This window comes from Symphalangus syndactylus, chromosome X (genome assembly GCF_028878055.3).
Source record: "Symphalangus syndactylus isolate Jambi chromosome X, NHGRI_mSymSyn1-v2.1_pri, whole genome shotgun sequence".
NCBI lineage: Eukaryota > Metazoa > Chordata > Mammalia > Primates > Hylobatidae > Symphalangus > Symphalangus syndactylus.
Genome location: NC_072447.2, coordinates 38,206,756 through 38,219,577, shown reverse-complemented (window position 1 = coordinate 38,219,577; position 12,822 = coordinate 38,206,756).

Genomic DNA, 12,822 nt, shown 5'->3' with positions numbered 1-12,822 from the left:
CTCAGAGGGGCAGGGCTAGCAAAATCAAAGTCCCTAGCTTGTTCCCAGAGAGCGATTTCTAGGGCCCGGGAGGTGGGCCTTGGTGACGTTAGACTGCGTTCCCAGTGAATATAGCTAGGTGTCGTAAGAGCGTCTGAAGTTCGCTGTTTTTTTGGTTTTTTTTTTTTTTTCTTAAAGAAGCAGATCCAAAAAAAACCTCGATTACCGATAAATCGGTATTTTAAAATTTAAAGATTTTTGAGACCTTAACCCACTTTTCGTCGTGTTGAAAAGCAGTTGAGTGATTTGTTTTTCTCCTTGCATTTCTATACAAATTTTATCATAAACAGCTATTTCCTTTTTATGTTTGCAATAAATTTATTTCCATAAAAACTTGTTAGACAGCTATTATGCAAAAGTATAGTAAAGAGAAGTGAAAAGATAATATGAAAGCCACAATGACGAATACTGAGAAGCCAAGCTCACTTTAGAATACTTGTAAGTAGTCATCAAGTTAGCTTATTTAGGAATTAAATATTATTAATGAGGCTGGGCGCGGTGGCTCACGCCTGTAATCCCAGCACTTTGGGAGGCCGAGGCGTGTGGATCACGAGGTCAGGAGTTCGAGACCAGCCTGGCCAATATGGTGAAACCCCGTCTCTACTAAAAATACAAAAAAAAAAAAAAAAAAAAAGTAGCCGGCCGTGGTGGCGGGCGCCTGTAGTTCCAGCTACTCGGGAGGCTGAGGCAGGAGAATGGCGTGAACCCCGGAGGCGGAGCTTGCCGTGAGCTGAGATTGTGCCACTGCACTCCAGCCTGGGTGACAGCGAGACTCCGTCTCAAAAAAATATATACATATATATTATAAATGAAAAAATGAGGAAAATTAGGGAAAATGAGGGGCAATATGAGAAGTGAAGAAAGGAATTCATTAAGGTGATAATTGCTACTTCTCTTTTTTTTTTCCCCGACTTTTAAGTTAAGGGGTGCATGCGCAGGATGTGCAGATTTGTTACATAGGTAAACTGTGTGCCATGGTGGTTTGCTGCGCAGATCATCCCATCACCTAGGTATTAAGCCCAGCATCCATTAGCTGTTCTTCCTGATGCTTTCCCTCCTCCCACCCCCAGCCGTCAGACAGCCCCCAGTGTGTGTTGTTCCCCCGCATGTGTCCATGTGTTCTCACCATTAAGCTCCCACTTATAAGTGGTAACACGCGGTATTTGGTTTTCTGTTTCTGTGTTAGTTTGCTGAGAATAATGGCTTTCGGCTCCATCCATGTCCCTGCAAAGGATATGATGTTGTTCCTTTTTATGGCTGCATGGTATTCCATGGTGTGTATGTACCACATTTTGTTGTATCAAGTCTATCATTGATGAGCATTTGGGTTGATTCCATGTCTTTGCTATTGTGAATAGTGCTGCAGTGAGCATATGTGTGCATGTATCTTTATAATAGAATGATTTATATTTTAGAGGCTATATACCCAGTAATGAGATTGCTTGGTCTAATGGTATTTTGGCCTCTAGGGCTTTGAGGAATTGCCACTCTATTTTCCACAATGGTTGAACTAATTTACACCTCCACAAATAGTGTAAGAGTGTTCCGTTTTCTCCACAACCTCGCCAGCATCTTTTGTTTTTTGACTTTTTAATAATCACCATTCTGACTAGTGTGAGGTGGTATCTCATGTGGCTTTGATTTGCATTTCTAGAATTATCAGTGATATTGAGCTTTTTTCCGTGTTTGTTGGCCGCATGTATGCCTTCTTTTGAGAAGTGTCTGTTCCTGTCCTTTCCCCACTTTTTAATGGGGTTGTGTTTTTTTGTTGTTGTTTTTTTGTTTGTTTGTTTTTTGAGACGGAGTTTCGCTCTTATTGCCCAGGCTGGAGTGCAATGGCATGATCTCAGCTCACCACAACCTCCACCTCCTGGGTTCAAGCAATGCTCCTGCCTCAGCCTCCCAAGTAACTGATATTACAGGCGCACACCACCACGCCCAGCTAATTTTTGTATTTTTAGTAGAGACCAGGCTTCACCATGTTGGTCAGGCTGGTCTCGAACTCCTGACCTCGTGATCCGCCTGCCTCGGCCTCCCAAAGTGCTAGGATTACAGGCGTGAGCCACCATGCCCGGCCTGGAGTTGTTTTTTATAAACAGCTATTTCAAACCAGAAAAAAAATGTAAGGAGAGGTGAATAAGAATTTAGGTTTTCTGGGCTGGGTGTGGTGGCTCACGTCTGTAATCCTAGCACTTTGGGAGGCCGAGGTGGGCTGATCACTTGAGGTCGGGAGTTCGAGACCAGCCTGACCAAAATCCTGACCTGGCAAAAACCCTCCTAAAAAATAGAAAAATTACCTGGGCGTGGTGGCACGTACCTGTAATCCCAGCTACTCGGGAGGCTGGGGCAGGAGAATCGCTTGAACCTGGGAGGGGGAGGTTGCAGTGAGCTGAGATTGAGACATTGCCCTCTAGCCTGGGCAACAGAGCCAGACTCCGTCTCAAAAAAAACACAGAATTTAGGTTATCTGTGTGTTCATTGAATACTTAAGTAAAATTTATATGTGTTTTATATAACATAAATTTTTGGTACAACAATTTAGCTAAAATAGGAAGTTATGTTTCAATAAATGCATGCATTAGTTAAGTGATGGTGAAAACTGGAGGTATTCACTTTAATCTTACATTCTTTTGTTTTTCTTTTTTTTGAGACAGAGTCGTGCTCTCTCGCTCAGGCTGGAGTGCAGTGGTACAATCTCAGCTCACTGCAACCTCCGCCTCCTGGGTTCAAGCAATTACCGTGCCTCAGCCTGCCAAGTAACTGGGATTACAGGTGTATGCCACCACGCCCAGCTAATTTTTTCGTATTTTTACTAGAGACAAAGTTTCACCTTGTTGGCCAGGTTGGTCTCAAACTCCTGACTTCAAGTGATCTGCCTTCCTCGGCCTTCCAAAGTGCTGGGATTACAGGCCTGAGCCACCATGCCCCGCCTTAATCTTACATTCTAAATATTTATACCAGCCAATTACAAAAACACACTGAGGTGATTAAAATGCTGGGGTATTATATAGTGGTGATGATTGCACATCTTTGTAAATATGCTAAAAACCAGTTAATTGTACAGTTTAACGGGGTGAATCTTAGGACATGTGAACTTTATCTAAATAAAAAAATCCAGCCGGGCTTGGTGGCTCACGCCTGTAATCCCAGCACTTTGGGAAGCCAAGGCAGGTGGATCACGAGGTTAGGAGTTTGAGACCAGCCTGGCCAACATAGTGAAACCTGTCTACTAAAAATACAAAAAAATTTCCCGGGCCTGGTAGTGTGCGCCAGTAATCCCAGCTTCTCAGGAGGCTGAGGCAGGAGAATCTCATGAACCCAGAAGGTGGAGGATGCAGGGAGCCCAGATCGCGCCATGGCACTCCAGCCCGGGATACAGTGCGAGAAGCTGTCTCAAAACAAAACAAAACAAAACAAAACAAAACAAAACACTCCAGCGAGATGGCGCCACTGCACTCCAGCCTGGCTGACACAGTGAGACCCTGTCTCAGAGAAAAAAAAAAAAAATACAGGCCAGGCGTGGTGGCTCATGCCTGTAATCCTAGCAATTTGGGAAACCAAAGCCGGAGGATCGCTTGAGCCCAGGAGTTCCAGACCAGCCTGCACAACATAGTGAGACCCCCATCTCTACAAAAAAATACAAAAATTAGCTGAACGCAGTGGCTCATGCCTGTAGTCCCAGCTACTAGGGAGACTGAGGTGGAAGGATCGCTTGAGCCCAGGTGGTTGAGACTGCAGTGAGCTGTGATCGAGCCACTGCACTCCAGCCTGGGCAACAGAGAAGACCCTTGCCGGGCGCGGTGGCTCACGCTTGTAATCCTAGCACTTTGGGAGGCCGAGGCGGGCGGATCACGAGGTCAGGAGATCGAGACCACTGTGAAACCCCATCTCTACTAAAAATACACACAAAAAAATTAGCCGGGCGTGGTGGCGGGCGCCTGTAGTCCCAGCTACTCCGAGAGGCTGAGGCAGGAGAATGGCGTGAACCCGGGAGGCGGAGCTTGCAGTGAGCCGAGATTGCGCCACTGCACTCCAGCCTGGGCGACAGAGCGAGACTCCGTCTCAAAAAAAAAAAAAAAAACAAACAAAAACAGGGGAGACCCTGTCTCAAAAATAAAAATGAATAATAAATCATAAAATCCGTTGTTAATAGAAAAATAATATGCTTCATCGTCAGAAACATTTATTGGAAGTAGAAACATCACAGGAAATAAAACATTTATTAATAAAAATAATATAGTTGGCCGGGCGCAGTGGCTCACGCTTGTAATCCCAGCACTTTGGAAGCCGAGGCGGGCGGATCACAAGGTCAGGAGATCGAGACCACGGTGAAACCCCATCTCTACTAAAAAAAAAATACAAAAAATTAGCCGGGCGTGGTGGCAGGCGCCTGTAGTTCCAGCTACTCCGAGAGGCTGAGGCAGGAGAATGGCGTGAACCCGGGAGGCGGAGCTTGCAGTGAGCCGAGATCGCGCCACTGCACTCCAGCCTGGGCGACAGAGCGAGACTCCGTCTCAAAAAAAAAAAAAAATTATAATAATATAGTTAACAATTACTGGCACTAGCCGAACAAGTATTAACATTAATTCTCACAAAATCCAATGAGGTAGATACTGTTATTCCCATTTTACAGGTGAGAAAACAGTCCTAGAAAGATTGAATAACGGCTAGGCACAGTGGCTCACGCCTGTACTCCCAGCACTTTGGGAGGCCGAGGAGGGCGGATCACCTGAGATCAGGAGTTCGATAACAGCCTGGCCAAGATGGTGAAACCCCGTTTCTACTAAAAAATACCAAAAAAAAAAAAAAAAAATTAGCCAGGCATGGTGGTGGGTGCCCGTAATCCCAACTACTCGGGAGGCTGAGGTGGAGAATCGCTTGAACCCAGGAAGCAGGCAGAGGTTGCAGTGAGCCAGGATCCCACCACTGCACCCTGGCCTGGGTGACAAAGCGAGACTCTGTCTCAAAGGAAAAAATAAAAATAAAAGAAAGATTGAATAACATGCCCAAGATTCTACAGCTAGTAAGCAGCAGACCTGGGATTCATAGTCAAGTATGAGTATACTCTTAAAAAAAAAAAAAAAAGCTTTTTGAGATGATATTTACATATTACAAAATTCACCAATTTTAGGCTGGGCACGGCGGCTCACTCATGTAATCCCAGCACTTTGGGAGGCTGAGGAGGGTGGATCATCTGAGATCAAGAGTTTGAGACCAGCTTGACCAACATGTTGAAACCCCGTCTCTACCAAAACACTAAAGAAATTATCCGGGTGTGAGGCGCACGCCTGTAATCCCAGCTTCTCGGAAGGTTGAGGCAGGAGAATTGCTTGAACCCGGGAGGCAGAGGTTGCAGTGAGCCGAGATCGAGCCATTGCACTCCAGCCTGGGCAACAGAGCGAGACTCCGTCTCAAAAAAAAAAAAAAGAACCAGTGTCGTGGCTCAGGCCTGTAATCCCAACACTTTGGGAGGCCCAGGAGGGCGGATCACCTGAGGTTGGGAGTTCCAGACCAGCTTGACCGACGTGGAGAAACCCCGTCTCTACTAAAAGTACAAAATTAGCCGGGCGTGGTGGCACATGCCTGTAATCCCAGCTACTTGGGAAGTGAGGCAGGAGAATCACTTGAACCTGGGAGTCAGAGTTGCCATGAGCCGAGATCCCGCCATTGCACTCTAGCCTGGGCAACAAGAGCGAAACTCAAAGAAAAAAAAAAAAAAGCATCCAAAGTTCGCTGTATTTTTTTTAAAGAAGCAGATCCAAGAAAACCCCGATGGGCGGGCGCGGTGGCTCACGCCTGTAATCCCAGCAGTTTGGGAGGCCGAGGCAGGCGGATCACGAGGTCAGGAGATCGAGACCGTCGTGGCTAACACAGTGAAACCCCGTCTCTACTAAAAAATACCAAAAATTAGCCGAGCGTGGTGGCGGGCGCCTGTAGTCCCAGCTACTCGGGAGGCTGAGGCAGGAGAATGGTGTGAACCTGGGAGGCGGAGCTTGGAGTGAGCCGAGATCGCGCCACTGCACTCCAGCCTGGGCGAGAGCGAGACTCCGTCTCAAAAAAAAAAAAACAAAAACCAAAAACCAAACCAAAACAAAACAAAACAAAATTACTGATCAATCGGTATTTTCAAATTTTTGAGACATTCTTAAACCACTTTTCCTCATGTTAAAAAGCAGTTGAGGCCGGGCTAGGTGACTCACGCCTGTAATCGCAGCACTTTGGGAGGCCGAGGCGGGTAGATCACGAGGTCAGGAGTTAAAGACCAGCATGGCCAAGATGGTGAAACCCTGTCTCTGCTAAAAATACACAAATTAGCCGGGAGTGGTCGGGAGTGGTGGCCAGCGCCTGTAATCCCAGCTACTTGGGAGGCTGAGGCAGAGGATTGTTTGAACCCGGGAGGGGGAGGTTGCAGTGAGCCGAGATCGCGCCACTGCACTCCAGCCTGGGCGACAGAGCTAGACTCTGTATGAATATATATATATAGATACTATAAAATTCAACAATTTTAGGCTGGACGCGGTGGCTCACGCCTGTAATCCATCCCAACACTTTAGGAGGCCCAGGCAGGCGGATCACCTATGGTTGGGAGTTTGAGACCAGCCTGACCAACATGGAGAAACCCTGTCTCTACTAAAAATACAAAATTAGTCGGGCTTGGTGGCGCATGCCTGCAATACCAGCTGCTCGGGAGACTGAGGCAGGAGAATCACTTGAACCCGGGAGGCGGAGGTTGCCGTGAGCCGAGATCCCGCCATTGCACTCTAGCCTGGGCAACAAGAGCGAAATTCCGTCTCAAAAAAAAAAAAAAAGCGTCCGAAGTTCGCTGTATTTTTTTTTAAAAGCAGATCCAAGAAAACCCCGATTACTGATCAATTGGTATTTTCAAATTTAAAATTTTTTTTTTTTTTTTTTTTGAGACGGAGTCTCGCTCTGTCACCCAGGCACCCAGGCTGGAGTGCAGTGGCGCGATCTCGGCTCACTGCAAGCTCCGCCTCCCGGGTTCACGCCATTCTCCTACCTCAGCCTCTCCTAGTAGCTGGGACTACAGGCGCCCGCCACCACGCCTGGCTAATTTTTTGTATTTTTAGTAGAGACGGGGTTTCACCGTGGTCTCGATCTCCTGACCTCGTGATCCACCCGCCTCGGCCTCCCAAAGTACTGGGATTACAAGCGTGAGCCACCGCGCCCGGCCTCAAATTTAAATATTTTTGAGACATTCTTAAACTACTTTTCGTCGTGTTAAGAAGTTGAGGCCGAGCTCGGTGACTCACGCTTGTAATCGCAGCACTTTGGGAGGCCAAGGCGGGTGGATCATGAGGTCAGGAGTTAAAGACCAGCCTGGCCAAAATGGTGAAACCCCATCTCTACTAAAAATACAAAAATTAGCCAGGCGTGGTGGCGGGCCCCTGTAATCCCAGCTACTTGGGAGGCTGAGGCAGAGAATTGCTTGAACCCGGGAGGCGGATCTTGCACTGAACCAAGATCACGCCACTGCACTACAGCCTGGGCGAGAGAGCAAGACTCCGTATGGAAAAAATAAAAAAATATATATATAATTAAATAAAATAAAAACAGTTTTATTTCGATTAAATTTACATAGTATAAAATTCACCAATTTTAGGCCGGACGCGGTGGCTCACGCCTGTAATCACAACACTTTGGGAGGCCCAGGCGGGTGGATCACCTAAGGTTGGGAGTTTGAGACCAGCCTGACCAACATGGAGAAACCCCATCTCTACTAAAAATACAAAATTAGCTGGACGTGGTGGCACATACCTGCAATCCCAGCTACTCCAGAGGCTGAGGCAGGACAATCACTTGAACCCGGGAGGCGGAGGTTGCTGTGAGCCGAGATCCCACTATTGCACTCCAGCCTGGGCAACGAGAGCAAAACTCCATCTCAAAAAAAAAAAAAAAAAAAAAAGCGTCCGAAGTTCCCTGTATCTTTTTTTTTTTAAAGAAGCAGACCCAAGAAAACCCCGATTACTGATCAATTGGTATTTTCAAATTTAAAGATTTTTGAGACATTCTTAAACCACTTTCATCGTGTTAAAAAGCAGTTGAGGCTAGGCTTGGTGACTCACGCCTGTAATCGTAGCACTTTGGGAGGCCGAGGCGGGTGGATCACGAGGTCAGGAGTTAAAGAGCAGCCTAGCCAAGATGGTGAAACCCCGTCTCTACTAAAAATACAAAAATTAGCCAGGCATGGTGGCGAGCGCCTGTAATCCCAGCTACTCGGGAGGCTGAAGCAGGAGAATTGCCTGAACCTGGGAGGCGGAGGTTGCAGTGAGCCGTGATCGTGCCACTGCACTCCAGCCTGGGCAACAGAGTGAGACTCCGTCTCAAAAAAAAAAAAAAAAAGCAGTTGAGTGATTTTTTTTGTTTGTTTATCGCCATGCATTTCTGTACAAATTTTATCATAAAGTGCTATTTCTTTTGTTTGCAATAAATTTATTTCCATAAACACTTATTAGACAACTATTATGCAAAAGTATAGTAAGAAGTGAAAGGATAATATGAAAGCCACAATGAAGAATACTGAGAAGCCAAGCTCACTCACTTATAAGTACTCATCAAGGTTGATTATTTAGGAAATAAGTATTATAAATGAAAAAACGAGGAAAATTAGGGAAAGTGAGGCACAATATTCGAAGTGAAGAAAGGAATTCATTAAGGTGATAATTGCTACCTCTCTTTTTTTTTTTTTTTCTCGACTTTTAAGTTCAGGGGTGCATGCGCAGGATGTGCAGGTTTGTTACACAGGTAAACTGTGTGCCATGGTGGTTTGCTGCGCAGATCATCCCATCACCTATGTATTAAGCCCAGCATCCATTAGCTGTTCTTCCTGATGCTCTCCCTCCTCCCACCCCCAACCCTCGGACAGCCCCCAGTGTGTGTTGTTCCCCCGCATGTGTCCATGTGTTCTCACCATTCAGCTCCCACTTATAAGTGGTAACACGCAGTATTTGGTTTTCTGTTCCTGCGTTAGTTTGCTGAGAATAATGGCTTTCGGCTCCATCCATGTCCCTGCAAAGGATATGATGTTGTTCCTTTTTTATGGCTGCATGGTATTCCATGGTGTGTATGTACCACATTTTGTTTATCCAGTCTATCATTAATGGGCATTGTGCGTGTATCTTTATAATAGAATGATTTATATTTTGGAGGGTATATACCCAGTAATGAGATTACTTGGTCTAATGGTATTTCAGCCTCTATGGCTTTGAGGAATTGCCACTCTGTTTTCTACAATGGTTGAACTAATTTACACCCCCACGAGTAGTGTAAGAGCGTTCCTTTTTCTCCACAACCTCGCCAGCATCTGTTGTTTTTTGACTTTTTCTTTCCTTTTTTTTTTTTGTGACTGAGTCTCGCTCCGTCACCAGGCTGGAGTGCAGTGGCACCATCTTGGCTCACTGCAACCTCCACCTCCCGGGTTCAAGTGATTCTCCTGCCTCAGCCTCCCAAGTAGCTGGGACTACAGGCACGGGCCACCATGCCCAGCTAATTTTTGTATTTTTAGTAGAGACGGGTTTCACCATGTTGGCCAGGATGGTCTCCATCTCTTGACCTCGTGATCCGCCCACCTTGGCCTCCCAAAGTGCTGCGATTATAGGCATAAGCCACCACGCTCAGCTTTTTTTTGACTTTTTAATAATCACCATTCCGACTGGTGTGAGGTGGTATCTCACTGTGGTTGTGATTTACATTTCTCAAATGATCAGTGATGTTCAGCTTTTTTCCGTATGTTTGTTGGCCGCATGTATGTCTTCTTTTGAGAAGTGTCTGTTCATGTTCCTTGCCCACTTTTTAATGGGGTTGTTTGTTTTTTATAAACAGCTATTTCACACCAGAAAAAAAATATAAGGAGAGGTGAATAAATAAGAATTTATGTTTTCTGGGCCGGGTACAGTGGCTCACGCTGTAATCCCAGCACTTTGGGAGGCCGAGGCTGGCTGATCACTTGAGGTCAGGAGTTTGAGACCAGGCTGGCCAACATGGCAAAATCCCATCTCTATTAAAAAATACAAAAATTACCTGGGCGTGGTGGCACGTGCCTGTAATCCCAGCTACTCAGGAGGCTGAAGCAGGAGAATCACTTGAACCTGCGAGGCAGAGGTTGCAGTGAGCTGAGATTGTACCACTGCACTCTAGCCTGGGGAACACAGCGAGACTCCGTCTCAAAAAAAAAAAAAAGAATGTAGGTTATCTGTGTGTTCATTGAATACTTAAGTAAAATTTAAATGAACATGTGCTTTATATCACATAAATTTTAGGTACAACAATTTACCTAAAATAGGAAGTTATGTTTCAGTAACTGCATGCATTAGTTAAGTGATGGTGAAAACTGGAGGTATTCCCTGGAATCTTACATTTTTTTTTTTTTGAGACAGAGTCTTGCTCTGTTGCCCAGGCTGGAGTGCAGTGGCACAATCTCAGCTCACTGCAACCTCTGCCTCCTGGGTTCAAGCAATTCACGTGCCTCAGCCTCCCAAGTAGCTAGGATTACAGATGTGTGCCACCAGGCCCAGCTAATTTTTTATTTTTATTTTTAGTAGAGACAAGGTTTCACCTTGTTAGCCAGGCTGGTCTCGAACTCCTGACCTCAAGTGATCTGCCTGCCTCGGCCTCGCAAAATGCTGGGATTACAGGCGTGCACCACCGTGCCCGGCCTTAATCTTACATTCTTTTTTTTTTTTCTTGAAATGGAGTCTTGCTTTGTCCCCCAGGCTGGAGTGCAATGGTGCCATCTCGGCTCACTGCAACCTCCGCCTCCAGGGTTCAAGCGATTCTCCTGCCTCAGCCTCCCGGGTAGCTGGGACTACAGGCGCATGCCACCATGCCCAGCTAAATTTTTGTATTTTTAGTAGAGATGGGGTTTCACTGTATTAGCCAGGATGGTCTCGATCTCCTGACCTCGTGATCCACCCGCCTCAGCCTCCCAAAGTGCTGGGATTACAGGCGTGAGCTACCGCGCCTGGCCCCATTCTAAATATACCAGCCAATTACAAAAACCCATTGAGGTGATTAAAATGCTGGGGAATTATATAGTGGCAATGATTGCACATCTTTGTAAATATGCTAAAAACCAGCGAATTGTACAGTTTAACCGGGTGAATCTTAGGACATGTGAATTTTATCTATATAATAAAAAAATCCTTGCCGGGCGCGGTGGCTCACGCTTGTAATCCCAGCACTTTGGGAGGCCGAGGCGGGCGGATCACGAGGTCAGGAGATCGAGGCCACGGTAAAACCCCGTCTCTACTAAAAATACAAAAAATTAGCCGGGCATGGTGGCGGGCGCCTGTAGTCCCAGCTACTCGGAGAGGCTGAGGCAGGAGAATGGCGTGAACCCGGGAGGCAGAGCTTGCAGTGAGCCGAGATTGCGCCACTGCACTCCAGCCTGGGCGACAGAGCGAGACTCCGTCTCCAAAAAAAAAAAAAAAAAATCCGGTGAGACCACGCCAGTGCACTCCAGGCTGGGTGACAGAGTGAGACCCTGTCTCAGAGAAAAAAAAAAAATCTAGGCCAGGCGTGGTGGCTCATGACCGTAATCCTAGCAATTTGGGAAGCCAAAGCTGGAGGATCGCTTGAGCCCAGGAGTTCCAGACCAGCCTGCGCAACATAGGGAGACCCCCATCTCTACAAAAAATACAAAGATCAGCTGGGCACAGTGGCTCACACCTGTAGTCCCAGCTACTAGGGAGACTGAGGTGGAAGGATTGCTTGAGCCCAGGTGGTTGAGGCTGCACTGAGCCGTGATCAAGCCACTGCACTCCAGCCTGGGCAACAGAGGAGACCCTGTCTCAAAAATAAAAATGAATAATAAATAATAAAATCCAGCCGGGTGCGATGGCTCACGCCTGTAATCCTAGCACTTTGGGAGGCTGAGGCAGGCGGATTGCCTGAGCTCAGGAGTTCGAGACGAGTCTGGGCCACACGGTGAAACCCCGTCTCTACTAAAATACAAAAGAAATTAGCCGGGCGTGGCGGTGTGCGCCTGTAGTCCCAGCTACTCGGGAGGATAAGGCAGGAGAATTGCTTGAACCCGGGAGGCAGAGGTTGCAGTGAGCCGAGATCGCGCCCCTGCACTCCAGCCTGGGGGAGAGAGCGAGACTCCGTCTCTACAAAAATAATAATAATAATAATAATAATAATAATAATAATAATAATAATAATAAAATCCATTGTCAATAGGCAGAATAATAATATGCTTCATCGTCAGAAACATTTATTAGAAGTAGAAAAGTCATAGGAAATAAAATGTTTATTAATTAAAAAAATTGTTAACAATTATTGGCACCACCGGAACAAGTATTAACTTTATTTAATTCTCACAAAATCAGCCGGGCGCGGTGGCTCACGCCTGTAATCCCAGCACTTTGGGAGGCCGAGGCGGGCGGATCACGAGGTCAGGAGATCGAGACCATCCTGGCTAACACGGTGAAACCCCGTCTCTACTAAAAATACAAAAAATTAGCCGGGCGAGGTAGCAGGCGCCTGTAGTCCCAGCTACAAGGGAGGCTGAGGCAGGAGAACGGCGTGAACCCCTGGGGGCGGAGCCTGCAGTGAGCCGAGATCGCGCCACTGCACTCCAGCCTGGGTGAAAGAGCGAGACTCCGTCTCAAAAAAAAAAAAAAAAAAAATTCTCACAAAATCCAATGACGTAGATACTCTTATTCCCATTTTACAGGTGAGAAAGCAGTCCTAGAAAGGTTGAATACGCTTGTAATCCCAGCACTTTGGGAGGCCGAGGCGGGCGGATCACGAGGTCAGGAGATC